General features: G+C 38.1%; 1 long non-coding RNA gene across 1 annotated transcript in view; it reads right to left on the bottom strand.

Annotated features, from left to right (window-relative positions):
• Positions 1-11,782, bottom strand: part of LOC118765028 — a 34,559-nt gene extending 22,777 nt beyond the window's left edge. Inside the window, exon 1 of the long non-coding RNA XR_005000873.1 lies at positions 11,013-11,782. This is a non-coding gene — a long non-coding RNA (uncharacterized LOC118765028). The remainder of the gene's footprint in view (positions 1-11,012) is intronic.
• Positions 11,783-15,824: the final 4,042 nt, after the last annotated feature.

A 15,824-nucleotide genomic window follows, 5' to 3' on the forward strand; every position in this document is an offset into this window, starting at 1 on the left:
CTGCTACTTGGATATACTTTAGGTCTTATATTCGTCCTAAAAAACTTTCCTGTCACACACTCACGCACACACACACACACACGCACCCTCACACACACACTCACGCACACACACACACACGCACACACACACACACACACGTTAGCTTACAATTTTATTTATATATTTGCGTGTCTATGTGTGTAAAGAGGAAGTGGGAATGCAGAGTGAAAGAGTCACTCACTACAAAAAGTGAATTACTTTCACTTTAATCGTTGCACACTGTGTGTGTGCGTGTGCTGTAGCCCACACTAAGAAAAGCATTTGACTTATACACCACAATGTGAGTTTTCTCTAAATTTTGCTTAATTGGGGTTGAAATTTTAAAAACTGGACCTGGCACAACCCAATGCATTCTACTCTTAAAAATGCTAGGTAAATTGTAATTGAAGAAATCCTATATTGTAGATTTCTATAAGAGACAAAGGGAGGCAGATAAAATCTGCCTTTTATAATAAGAGATTCAAGCTGGCAGAAACGTTAGCACGCCGGGTGAAATGCTTTGTGGTATTTCATCTGCCGCTGCGTTCTGAGTTCAAATTCCGCTGAGGATGAAAAGCAAAGGTCGACTTTGCATTTCATCCTTTCAGGGTCGATAAATTAAGTACCAGTGATGCACTGGGGTCGAAATAATCAACTTAATCCGTTTGTCTGTCCTTATTTGTCCTCTCTGTGTTTAGCCCCTTGTGGATAGTAAAGAAATATATATCATGTATTCACGTTGTTTTGAATTAAGCACACATTATCTTGTGGCTTCAAGATTTCAATATCTTTAGAATAACATTTCATGGTATGTGTGAGAGGTTGGATCTGGTCAGTTTTAACATAAAACAGGTAGAATATTTTGGCTAGATATGGCCAAATTAAACAAAAAAAATAAATAAAAGGAGCACTCCATCGGTTGTGAAGAAAAGGGTTCCAGTTGATCCGATCAACAGAACAGCTTGCTCGTGAAATTAACGTGCAAGTGGCTGAGCACTCCACAGGAATGAGCACCCTTAACATAGTTCTCAGGGAGATTCAGCATGGCATGGAGTGTAACAAGGCTGGCCCTTTGAAATACAGGTACTATTCATTTTCGCCAGCTGAGTGGACTGGAGCAATGTGAAATAAAGTATCTTGCTCAAGGACACAATGCGTCGCTGGGAATTGAACTCTTGACCTTACGATCATGAGCCGAATGCCCTAACCACTAAGCCACACGCCTTCGAATTAAACACTAAAGGGTTAAAACAGGAAGTTTGTGTCACAGGACCAAGGGTAATCTCTAACAGGTTGGTATCAAAAGGATTAAAAAATGAGAGGGTACATAGTATAAAGTTGTTCTTTCTGCATTTACTATGTCTGTAATAAAGACTGGATGGTCATAATATATATTTCTTTATTGCTCACAAGGGACTAAACATAGAGGGGACAAACAAGGACAGACAAAGGGATTAAGTCGATCATATCGACCCCAGTGCGAAACTGGTACTTTATTTATCGACCACGAAAGGATGAAAGGCAAAGTCGACCTTGGTGGAATTTGAACTCAGAACATAACAACAGACGAAATACTACTAAGCATTTCGCCCAGCGTGCTAACAATTCTGCCAGCTCGCCACCGGATAGTCATAATGCTCCACCTCCTAAACACAGCCTCTATCTCTGATTCCCAACACGGCTTCGTGCCGAAGCGATCATGCTTGACCAACTTACTAGTAATGGAAGAATTGGTGACGCGCATCCTCGATGATAGTGATGCTGTTGACATCGTTTTATTGGACTTTGCCAAAGCTTTTGACTCGGTAAACCACCGCCTATTACTTGTCAAGCTTCAAGCATATAGTTTCCATCCGGATATTATATGATGGTTGGTGCCTTCCTCTCAGATCGCTCCTTCCAGTCCAAGTTAATGGTTCGCGGTTCCGACGTCTCTCCAGTGCGAGCAGTGGCGTGCCTCAAGGTTCAGTGCTTGGCCCTTGTTGTTCTTAGTCTTCATAAATGACTTGCCCGACGACCTCACGCAACACACCCTTCTATTTGCCGACGATATTAAACTGGTCGCTCCTCGCGGTAATATAGAGGATCTTCGTCAATGCCTCCACCAAATTTGGAAGTGGTCTAACGATTGGGACCTGTGTCTGAACGTGTCAAAGTGCTGTCATCTGCCTGTCGGCTCTACTCCTGCAACTCAACTTGATTTCGAGCCGGGTCGTCTGCTGCTGGAGAGGACCGATCAGGTAAAGGACCTGGGTATCTTGGTGGATTCCTCCTTTTTGCCTTCGGCCCAGTGCGTCCATGCTGCCAACAAAGCACGCGGAATTCTGTTCTTGATTCGACGGTCATTCGGAATGCTCACAGCAGCCATATTCCTACCACTCTATGTCACACTGGTGAGACCCATATTGGAGTATGGGATTCAAGCCTCTTCTCCTTATCTCCTCAAAGACATACAGCATCTCGAAAGAGTCCAGAAGCTGGCTACCCGCATGGTTCATGGTCTCAAAATTTGTCCTACGAAGAAAGGCTGAGGACGCTCGATCTTATTCTCTTGAAAAACGCCACCGCCGTGGTGATCTCATTCTCGCCCACAACATCATAAGCAGAAAGTGTAACCTCTCGAAAGAGCTGTTCTTCACTCCTGCTCCAGAGCGTCGGCTGCGGGGTCATTCCGAAAAGCTCTACCTGCGACGATTTCATCTCAATCGAAGGAGAGGAGCTTTCTCGTCCCGGGTTTGCGGATCCGTGGAACAAGCTGCCAGATGAGATGGTAAAGATGCCGACGACCACTTTGTTCAAAGCCTCCCTGGACCTCAAGTGGCCTGAACTCTTTACATGAACACCACCCTGTACTTAACTCCATGTCCCCCTACATGGCCTTGCTATTTGCTTTTGAGCCAAATTAACTAACTAACTAACTAACTAACTAACATAATATAATGCAGTTGATTATAAGGCTTGCTCCAGTAGGGCTGACTTAAGAACTAAACTACAACAACAATACCAACAACATATGAATATTTTATTGAAATACTTTTGTACTTCAGTTATATTTTTCAAGAACGATGCCAACAACATCTAAACATTTCATTGAAAGAATTTTGCATTTCAGTTATATTTTCATATTTTAAAATAGATTTGAAACGGCTTATTTCCTTAGCCTTTATCTTCATCCTTATCTAAATTTTACTTTAGCCATACTGGTCATGACTTACAGTTTCAACATAATTAACTAGTCAATTACTGAAATACCTAATCTTGACCAGGAAAATACAAAGACCATTAACATTGCATAGAATGCACCACCCTAAGGCAGATATAGAATGACTTTACCTGTCAAGAAAAGAGGGTGAACGCGGAATTTTACCACTGGAATTAACAATGAAGATTGCCACAATTGGCCTAAACACCTACCTGGAAAACTCTAATGAGTGGATGTTAAAACTTGTCTTAAAGCAAGAAAATAAGAAAACATCATACTCAGTAATAAAACAGGCAAAGGAATATCTAAGTGAATTCCAAATACAACAAATCCCAGAATTAGATGTACTGGAAAGAAGCACAGAAAAGCTAAGTGTGTATGAAAACCCAAGCTAAAACTGCTGCCTTAGATATTCTTACTGATAAATGGCAAGAAAATCCTCTAAATGACAAATAACCAAAGAGAGCTAATAATGTCTATGTTGACAAAGCCTTTACCCATCAAATATAGTGTCTTTTGGCTTAAAATCAAAGCAGAAGAATTTATCATAGCAGCTCAAGATCAATGCCTACCTACAAGGAGCTACCAGGCCAACATATTAAAGAACAACAGTAGCTCAACACATCATGTATGTAAACAAACAAAATGAAACCATTGATCCTGTTGTCTTCATGTGCAGTCTTCTTGCACCTACAGAATATTTCAACAGGCATGATAGAGCATAATCAAACCAAATAAGTCTAAAACAGAAACAATTTCTATAAATAGTAGGCACATTAGGTATAATAAAAAAATATTCAGACAAATACATAACAAAAACACCAGGACTAACAAGTATATACAACATACAAAAAATAGCACTACTGGGCACTGCACACATCCCACATAGAAAACTCTTTCAATACCATAAAAATAAGAGCATCACATCAAACCACAGCACATACCTAAGGCACACAGAGCTGCACTTGGTAGTGCAGTGAAAGCACGTGATAAAAATAAGACTACTGAGTAATAATAAAATATAATAATAATACTTTCTACTATAGACACAAGGCCTGAAACTTTGGGGGAGAGGACTAGTCAATTACATCAACCCCAGTGCATGGCTGGTATTTATTTCATCAAAAGGATGAAAGGCAAAGTCAATCTCAGTGGAGTTTGAACTCAGAACATAAAGACGGACGAAATGCTGTTTAGCCTTTCATCCGACATGCTAACGATTCTGCCAGCTTGCCACCTTAATAATGATAATGATAATAACAATAATAATAATGAGGATGATTTCATTTATTTGCCACCAGGGCAAAGGATGAGGGGGACAATACAAAGACTGACATAAAATGTTGGGGTTTACATATAATGAAATGACAAAATAATTTTTAAAAAAACAAAAATTGTAAGTATACACAGTCTATAATGAAAAGGAAGGGACATATACATAGTATACAAAGGGCTTTAAAAAAGGGTGGGGGAATGATAGGGATGTATCCCTCCTGATACAGGAGGACCTTGGGATAATCGAGGAACCCCACTGTCCGAGATTTCCCTGAACACCAAGAACAAGTGCCCTCTCCAATTCCTTCTTTCCGACTTACAGGTCTACCCTGAGAGCGGTACCATCCACTCTTGCTGTTTTTGCAACTTTCACCCAACTTTCAATAAACTCACTCGAGGACAGAACTTCCTTTTCTACTCTCAATTTCCTTTTCAAGTGAAATTTGAAGAAGTCAATGAGAGCTCTACCAAAGAGGAATGTTTCTGTCCTCATACCTTTCAGCCTTGTCCACTAAACAACCTGTTTCACCACAGCCACCAGGTAAAGGAAAACTGCCTTGCCTGTCCAGCTAAAGGAGGACAGTGGGGCAATCATCACTACAGACTCAGCTAATAGAGAGATCTGTTCCACATGTGACAGCAGTTGTTTGACTCAACTCCACAAGTCAGCAATGCCTGTACACTGAATGAGTGAATACAGAACGGTTTCATCACTCTGTATGCAACCCAGACAAGCCCATCTGACAGCACATCCATGCCTATAGAGTTCGTCTCAAACCAGTAGCATCATCCAGTAGCACTGCCAGGCCAAGGTCATCTGGAAATTATCCATTATAGTTCCTAACCGGAAAATCCTCTGGAACAGACAAGGCAGTTTGATTTTGTTGATGTCCAGAGTCTTCACGAGAATATCATCACACTTCCCTGCCACTAAACCACTATAAATTTCTATATAATAACAATAATAATAATAATGATAATAATAATAATAATAATAATAATATAATAATAATAATAATACAGAATGCAAAGACCTGGGAGAAAGGACAAACACCTTTTTCTGATGCTCTAATGATACTTGGAAATAATAATAAAAAAAAAAAATTTTTTTTTTAAATAATAAAAAAAATATTCAGACAAATACATAACAAAAACACCAGGTCTTACAAACACATATAACATACAGAAAATTGCACTACTAGGCACTGCACACATCCTATGCAGAATACTTTCCATACAATAAACATCAGAGCACCACAACAAATCACAGCACATACCCAAGGCACACAGAGCTGCGCTCGGTAGTGAAGTGAAAGCACGCTATAAAAAAATAAAACTACTGAATAATAATAATAATAATAATAATAATAATAATGATTTCAAATTTTTGCCACAAGGGCAGCTTGGAGGAGGGAGTTAAATCAATTATATCAACACCAGGGCATAACTGGTACTTATTTAATTGACCCTGAGAGGATGAAAAGCAAAGTCGGTTTCAGCGGAATTTCAACTCAGAATGTAGCGGCAGACGAAATACTGCTAAGGATACTTAGGAGGGTTCTTGGCATCTAGGGCTAACTTGTTGTAGCCTGATGTTAGGAATTTTTCTTTTCCAACAGTCTAATCTATTAAGCGTATATGAAATAGGAATAATGATAATAATAATAGAAGACGGAGGAGAAGGAGGACAACAGTAGTAGTAGTAGTAGTAGTAGTAGTAGTAGTTGAGGAGGAGGAGGAGGAGGGGTGGAAGGGGGAGGAGGAGGAGGACGATAATAATAATAATAATAATAATAATAAAATAATAATAATAGAGAAGATAAGAAAAGAAAAAGAAGAAGAAGAAGAAGAAGAAGAAGAAAACAAGAAAAAGAAGAAAAAGAGAAGAAAAGAAAAAAGAAGAAGAAGAAAAAAAGAAGAAAAAAGAAGAAGAAGAAGAAGAAGAAGAAGAAAAAAAAAAAGAAAAGAAGAAGAGAAAAAGAAGAAGAAGAAAAAGAGAAGAAGAAGAAGAAGAAGAGAAAAAGAAGGAAAGAAGAAAAAGAAGAAGAAGAAGAAGAAGAAAGAGAAGAAGACAAAAAGAAGAAGAAGAAAAAAAGAAAAGAAGAAGAAGAAGAAAAAGAGAAGAACGGAAGAAGAAGAACAACAACAACACACAACAACAACAACAACAACAACAATTTAATAATGATGGAAAGTAGAGAAGGAACACAGCAGAGATATTCAGGTCACCCGATACACAAATGGATATACACGGGACCCAGAACTGAAATATCACAACTCATTTAACTCATTTAACTCATTTAACGAAATAAATTTTATAAATTTAGATAAGGATGAAGATAAAGGCTAAGGAAATAAGCCGTTTCAAATCTATCTTAAAATATGAAAATATAACTGAAATACAAAATTCTTTCAATGAAACGTTTAGATATTGTTGGCATCATTCTTGAAAATATAACACAAGTACAAAATTATTTCAATAAAATATTCAGATGTTGTTGGTATTGTTGTTGTAGTTTAGTTCTTAACCCTTTAGTATTTAAACCGGCCATATCCGGCCAAAATAGTTAATCTGTTTTATGTTCAAACTGACCAGATCCAGTCTCTCACACCTACCCTACAATGTTATTCTACATTAAGTAATTACACCATCAAGATCTTGAAGATATGAGATAATTCATGATTAATTCAAATCAATGGGAATCAATAAGCATTACGTTTGATAGAATAATCTGAACACTAAAGGGTTAAGTCAGCCCTACTTGAGCAAGCCTTATAATCAACTGCATTATATTATGACCATCCGGTGGCGAGCTGGCAGAATTGTTAGCACGCCAGGTGAAATGCTTAGCGGTATTTCGTCTGCCGTTATGTTCTGAGTTCAAATTCCGCCGAGGCAACTTTGCCTTTCATCCTTTCGTGGTCGATAAATAAAGTACCAGTTTCGCACTGGGGTCGATATGATCGACTTAATCCGTTTGTCTGTCCTTGTTTGTCCCCTCTATGTTTAGCCCCTTGTGGGCAATAAAGAAATGTATATTATGACCATCCAGTCTTTATTACAGGCATAGTAAATGCAGAAAGAACAACATTAACCAATGTACCCTTTCATTTTTTAATCCTTTTGATACCAGTCTGTTAGAGATTACCCTTGGTCCTGTGACACAAACTTCCTGTTTTAACCCTTTAGTGTTTAATCCGAAGGCACGTGGCTTAGTGGTTAGGGCATTCAGCTCATGATCGTAAGGTCGAGAGTTCAATTCCCGGCGATGCATTATGTCCTTGAGCAAGACACTTTATTTCACGTTGCTCCAGTGCACTCAGCTGGCAAAAATGAGTAGTACCTGTATTTCGAAGGGCCAGCCTTGTCACACTCTGTGTCATGCTGAATCTCCACAAGAACTACGTTAAGGGTACACGTGTTTGTGGAGTGCTCAGCCACTTGCACGTTATTTCACGAGCAAAGCTGTTCCGTTGATCGTATCAGCTGGGACCCCCGTCATCGCAACCGACAGAGTGCTCCCTTTTTTTTTTGTTTAATTTGGCCATATCTAGCCAAAATATTCTACCTGTTTTATGTTAAAACTGACCAGATCCAACCTCTCACACATACCATGAAATGTTATTCTAAAGATATTGAAATCTTGAAGCCACAAGATAATGTGTGCTTAATTCAAAACAATGTGAATACATAATATATATTTCTTTACTACCCACAAGGGGCTAAACACAGAGAGGACAAACAAGGACAGACATAGGTATTAAGTCGATTATATCAACCCCAGTGTGTCACTGGTACTTAATTTATCGACCCTGAAAGGATGAAAGGCAAAGTCGACCTTTGCTTTTCATCCTCAGCGGAATTTGAACTCAGAACGCAGCGGCAGACGAAATACCACAAAGCATTTCGCCCGGCGTGCAAACGTTTCTGCCAGCTCAAATACATAATATAAGCAATATATTTGACCAAGAAATCTGAATGCTAAATGGGTAATTTTTTGCCAATCCTGTGCATCACAATGTTATAAGCAGAACATATTTCTCTGGTGTTTATGCATCATACATTTTACACATTCCCCAGTTATTTTGGCCAACACCAAAATAACTTGGGACATATGAAAGGAAAGCGTTATGTTGTTCAGGCCATTGAAACAAGGGTTAAACTAAAAGTATAAAGACAAACGTCAACGCTTGGGACAAACTTGTAAAAATGCTTTGGACAGGCAAAAAGGTTGAAGTAACCAAAATTAAAACTTATTATTTAATGATAATAATAATAGTAATTGTAATAATAATAATAATAATAATAATAATAATAATAATAATAATAATAATAATAATAATAGAAGAAGAAGAAGAAAGAGAAGAAGAAGAAGACGAAGAAGAGAAGAAGAAAAAGAAGAAGAAGAAAAAAAAGAAAAAAAAAACGAAAAAAAGAAGAAGAAAAGAAAGAAAAAGAAGAAGAAAAAGAGAACAAGAAAAGAAGAAGAAGAAGAAGAAGTAAGAAGAAAAAGAAGAAGAAAAAGAAGAAGAAAAAAAAGAAGAAGAAAAGGAAGAAGAAGAACAACAACAACAACAATAACAACAACAACAACAATAACAACAACAACAACAGCAACAACAACATAATGACAAAGACATTTTACTAAATTCTTGATTACTTTTTTAACCAATTGAAAAAAATAATAAGTTTGTGTTTTTCAATAAAGATTTGGTAACAAAAAGGTAAAGATGAGATGGTAAAGTGCAATTTGAGAGAGGTTTGGCAGTTATTTCTAGAAGGTTGAGCAACTGCATAGCAGCCTTCTCTTGTTGTTTTTGGAATTGTTGGATTTTAGGTATATTTTCATTTTTAAAGTATGCTACAAAGTACATGGTTTTCATTTTTACCATTTCAAAATTTAACATTGTTGAAAATTAAAAGAAGGAATTAATATAAGCTGAGAAAATTCAGGAATTAAAATCTTAAAACGTGAAATACAGTTGGTAGGGGAAAAAAATATATAGCAGCTTACCATTTTTAAATATCAAAGAAATAAAACGGGGGGTGGGGGTGCAGTGGGGGGAGGCAAAAAAAATCATTACTTAGTTCTATAAATAAATGAAGAAATTTGTCAATATTCTTAGCAAGAATTTCTTCGCAAATACAAATATTCCAAATTGATATTTTGAGAGGATAAAATTTTTGTAAAATATAAAACAAGATTTGGAATATTTATAACAAAGAATTTTTTCCATACAAAGGAAGATTTTAACCTAATATTTATATGCTATTGTTTATAGATTTGTCATCTGCTTTGAGATCCACTGTTCCAAAAGAAAGAATTATATACATACACACGTACACACATACATACATACATATACATAAACACATATATGCATATACACATACATATATATATTTATATATATGCGTATATAGGCATCTGTATAAACATATACATATAAACATGTATATATATGCATATATTTACACACACACACACACACACACACATATATATATATATATATATACATATATATATATATATATATACAGACATGTTGGGGCAAGCGAAATCGAAATCGAATTGAACCAGCCAGGATCCCTGGTCTGGTGGTACGTAAAAAGCACTATCCGACTCGTGGCCGTGGCACGTAAAATACTCCAATGCGACCGTACGACAGGCACCCTTGCCAACCCCCTTTGTTTGTGAAGACATGTTGGGCAAGCGAAATCGAAATCGAATTGAACCAGCCAGGATCCCTGGTCTGGTGGTACGTAAAAAGCACTATCCGACTCGTGGCCGATGCCAGCACCGCCTCGACTGGCTTCCGTGCCGGTGGCACATAAAATACACCAATCTGACCGTGGCCGTTGCCAGCCCCGCCTGGCACCTGTGCAGGTGGCACGTAAAAAGCACCCACTACACTCACGAGTGGTTGGCGTTAGGAAGGGCATCCAGCTGTAGAAACATTGCCAAATTAGACTGGAGCCTGGTGCAGCCTTCTGGCTTCCCAGAACCCCGGTCGAACCGTCCAACCCATGCTAGCATGGAGAACGGACGTTAAACGACGATGATGATGATGATGATACATATATATATATTTATACACACACATACGCACACATATATATACATATCTATATGCACATATATATACATATATGTATATATACATAAATATATATGTACATATATATAAACATATATACATATATGAGTGTGTACATGCATATATACAAACATATATATATATATATATATATATATATATGTTTATATATATGGTTTATATATATATATATATATATATACACACACACACGCACACACATGTGTGTGTCTATGCGTATGTATGTACAAAAAAGATATAATATTTAAAAGAGCAAAAACTTGGAATAAATAAACAAATGGTTTCAACAGTATCATCATCATCATCATCATCATCATTAACAGAAACAACAACAGCAACAACAACATCAATAACAACAACAACAACAGTGCAAACAACATAGTTTCTTTACCTCAGTGTTTTTTTCTCCCACAATGAGATCAATTGCTTCTTCAGAGCTGGATTGATGACAGAGAGCCATGACAAAAGTGAAAGTAGATTAATGGTGGTGGGGGAGGGGGAATAAAATAAGATAGATGCGAAAAAATATATATATATATATCCTTCATTCCTCCTGCCGACAATTGAGCGTTGAGTTGTTTATTTCTGTGAGTGAAGAATCAGGGAAGTTGACTTTGGATTTCAACTCTTGTTGTGTTTGTTTGTTCTCCATGATAGGAAAAGTAATTAAACGGTAAAGGAAGCGTTGTTTGTGTGTTCTTTCATTATAGAAATAAAGGCTGCTGTAAATCTGTTAAATAATGGGTTGAGAGAATGATCTACCGATTCCATTTAGAGGAGTTGACTACAGACCGAAACCCCCCTGCAAAAAAAGACAGACTGTTCCAGTTGTGTTCCTGCCACTTACATACTGGATTTTAAAATGGATTTCATTGGAGCCTACCTGCTTTATGTTTTATTTACTTTTTTTATTTTATGTTCCATTATTTTTATATTTTTATTTTCGTGTTGTTTTATTTGTTTTTTTTTGTTTTTGTTTTTTTTTTTTTATTCAGCAACCAGTTCTGTCTTGGAAATAATTGACATGAATTGATTAAGTCGGTGTTATGAAGTTAGCTGTGAAGCAAATGTATCTGTGAGTGTGAAAGCAGCTTCAAGAATGAGATGTACACACACACACACACACTGATAAGAAAATAACAGCATGTCTGATAGTATTAACTGATGGTGTGCATGTGTGTGTGTGTACGTGTGCATGCGTGTGTGTACGTGTGCATGTGTATGTGTGTGTGTGTGTGTGTGTGTCACATATTTGATCGTGTGGGATTTTACAACTATGATCTGTGACAGCTGGGCTAACCAATGTTTTGCGAGTAGATTTGGTAGACAGAAAGTGAAAGCAGCCCATTGCGTATATATATATATATATATATATATATATGTATGTGTGTGTGTGTGTGTGTGTGTAGATACATATATATATATATCATCATCATCATCATCATTTAACGTCCGTTTTCCATGCTAGCATGGGTTGGACGATTCAACTGGGGTCTGGGGAGCCCGAAGGCTGCACCAGGCCAGTCAGATCTGGCAATGTTTCTACAGCTGTATGCCCTTCCTAACGCCAACCACTCCAAGAGTGTAGTGGGTGCTTTTACGTGCTACTGGCACAAGGGCCAGTCTGGCAGTACTGGCAACAGCCACGCTAGAAATGGTGTTTTTTATGTGCCACCTGCACAGGAGCCTGTCCAGCGGCACTGACAATGACCTCGCTCGAATGTTTTATTCACGTGCCACCGGCACAAGTGCCAGTAAGGCGACGCTGGTAACGATCACGCTCAAATGGTGCTTTTTACATGCCACCGGTACGGAAGCCAGACAGCTGCTCTGGCAATGATCCCGCTCAGATAGAGCTGTTAACGCTCCACTGGCACAGGTTCTAGTCATCGAATTTGGTTCAATTTCGATTTCACTTGCCCCAACGGGTCTTTGCAAGCAGAGTTTAGTGTCCAATGAAGGAAGGTTGGTATAGGTGCCAGTTGTCGAATTTGGTTCAATTTCGAATTCAATTTCGATTTCACTTGCCTCAACAGGTCTTCACAAGCAGAGTTTTGTGTCCAAAGAAGGAAAGGTACGCATAAGTGGGCTGGCTACACCCCTGGTAAAGGTCACGGGTTATGGTCTCACTTGTCTTGCCGGGTCTTCTCACGCACAACATATTTCCAAAGGTCTCAGTCACTAGTCATTGCCTTGGTGATATATATATATATATATAAATACATATACATATATATATATATATACTAGCAGTATAGCCTGGCATTGCCTGGGATTAAGTTGGGATTATTAAGCTAATCAAGTGCTTTGTTTCAAACTAAACTAAGTAACACCGACATCAAATTTGAGCGAAATCTGTCGAAATTGGTAAACGTTTGGCTGAAAATGGGTTGCAGACAATTTGATTGGGAAATCCCATAAGGAATCGGTTTACTGATTTTTCCACTCATCAATTGTTTTTTTTTTTTTTGGAGAACTTAAAGCATTCAAAGATCCCATGAGTCCTAAGTAACACCGGCATCAAGTTTGAACAAAATACATCAAAATTGGTCAAAGTTATGGTTGAAAATGGGGTGTAGCCAATTTTAGTGAGAAATCCTATAAGGAATCGGTTTATCAATTTTTCATCCTGAATAAATGGAAAACCCCATAAGGAATCAGTTTATTGATTTTTCACCCCAAATAGGACTTAACCGAACACAACATTGCTGATTCAGAAAATCTATATTTATACTTTAAAGTTGGTTTTCACATCCAACCCAGTTCTGCAGAAGTAGTGTCGTGAATCCAGCATTACTGAGGCAGAGTCTTGCAGAGACACTGCATGTCAGCGTCATAGGAAGACCCTTACCGTCTGGAAGTGCCATAGCGATGCCCTTCCTGACATCCCTCCTCACTTTCTCATGCGCAACTTGAGATTTCTCAAAAGTAGCTGTCCCCTCATGCGCAATCCTTCTCCACCTGCTATGGTCAGTAGCTATGCCTTCCCATGCGTCAGGAGAGATGCAAGCATCTCTCAAGGAAGCTTTCAGCAAGTCCTTATACCTCTTTTTTGGTTTATGTGGAGGTCATTCTCTTTTAGCTAACTCTTCATAAAAGAGTTCTTTTGGCATCCTTGAATCTTTCATCCTGACCAGATTACTACTCCATCTGAGCCTTTGCTTCAACACAAGAGCTTCTATACTTTCACACCGAGAGCTTTCCAGTATCTCAAGATCACTGATGCGGTCCTCCCTTTTAATACCATAGATCCGTCTGAGACACATCTGATGGAAACGTTCCAGTTGTTTAAGGTGGTATCGATATGTGACACATGTTTCACAGACATAGAGAAGAGAAGGGAGCACACATGCCTTGTACACCTTTATCTTTGTCTTTCTGCATATGTCTCGCCGACTCCAGAGGTGCCTTTCTAGCCTTCCGAAAGCATCACTTGCTTTCCTAATTCTGTATGAAATTTCATTATCCAAATTGCTATATCTATTAACAGTGCTTCCCAGGTAGACAAACTGACCAACTACACCAAGTCGTTTACCATACACATAGATATTTGGTTCACTATTCTGCTTACCAGGGGCAGGTTGGTACATGACAACAGTTTTCTTGAGATTGACTGTCAATCCTAAGGCAGTGCAAGTATCAGAGAATGCATTCAAAATGTATCAATCTCTGTGCGCTACTAAATCACAGGCATCTGCATACAAAAGGTCTCTTATGATAGAGGTAAATACCTTTGTTTTTGCAGCAAAATGCCTGATATTAAATATGCTGCCAGGGGTTCGATAATGGATGTAAACACCATATCTACATATATATATATACTTTATTTAAAAGCAGCAGAAATTCAACAAAACCTGTTACTTTTAACAAAACTGTCCGACGAATGGGAACGTGAAACTCCGAGTAACAGGTTTTGTTGAATTTCTGCTGCTTTTAAATAAAGCATATTACTCTACCCCTGGTATTTGAGTACTCTTTTTTTCCATCTTGTTTCACATTTATGTGTTTACTCCGATGTGTATATATATATATCAAAAAGATGTGTTATAATGCTATTCCACAGATACAAAAACAGCCGTACCAACAATCCAACATACCTCTATCAACTGCCCCACAGATATCATTATGGTTTCGACATCTGAGCAGTACCATTCAATCCAACAGTGTCAACAGCACTAAAATAAGTGTTGTTTGGGAACAAGCATGCCAGAGAAACTTAACAGTTCGGCAAAAGAGACCCATAGAATAAGTACTAGGCTTACAAAGAATAAGTCCTGGGGTCGATTTGCTTGACTTAAGGCGGTGCTCCAGCATGGCTGCAGTCAAATGACTGAAACAAGTAAAAGAGTAAAAAAGAGTAATCTTGTCATCAAAAATGTGTTTTATGTAAATGTGGTTTAGTGAGAGGATCGGTCCAACAAGGAATTTAATCAAATAATGGCACTAGACTTTTCTTTGGCATTAAACAATTGCAAAATAAATATTGTAAGCGTTTATCATATCAATGGGTTAATGTCATCCAAGAAGACATGCAACAGAATGACATGAATAAATGAGGAAAGAGTGGGTGTGAGAGAGAGAGAGAGAGTGAGAGAGAGAGACAGAGAGACAGAGACAGTGACAGACTGACAGGAGGAATAGACAGAGACAAGACAGAGTGGGAAAGAGAAAGAATGAGACAGATAGAGAGGGGGAACAGACAGACGGACAGACGGACAGATAGACAGACAGACAGATGGACAGATAGACAGACGGACAGACGGACAGATAGACAGACGGACAGACGGACATATAGACAGTCATACAGACAGGAGGAATAGACAGAGACAAGACAGAGTGGGAAAGAGAAAGAATGAGATAGATAGAGAGGGGAACAGACAGACAGACGGACAGATAGACAGATAGACAGACAGACGGACAGACAGATAGACAGACAGACAGGCGGACAGACAGAGATCAGAATTCACAGCCATATAGAAAAGCATACTTAGAAAGACAACACAAAAAATACTTTCGACAAAGCAACAATTGAATAAAGTACAAAGAAACTTGATTAATTTGCCAATTCTTGAATAACAAAATACAGAACTACAAATACTGGAGTGAGTTCCATTATTCAGTAGAGACCAAAGAATATCAGGAATCCTTAAAAGAGACTCGAGACAGTTGATCTGGAACAAAATCAGAAACTAATCAGGACATT

The sequence above is a fragment of the Octopus sinensis genome, linkage group LG10 (assembly GCF_006345805.1).
Source record: "Octopus sinensis linkage group LG10, ASM634580v1, whole genome shotgun sequence".
In the NCBI taxonomy this organism is placed as follows: domain Eukaryota; kingdom Metazoa; phylum Mollusca; class Cephalopoda; order Octopoda; family Octopodidae; genus Octopus; species Octopus sinensis.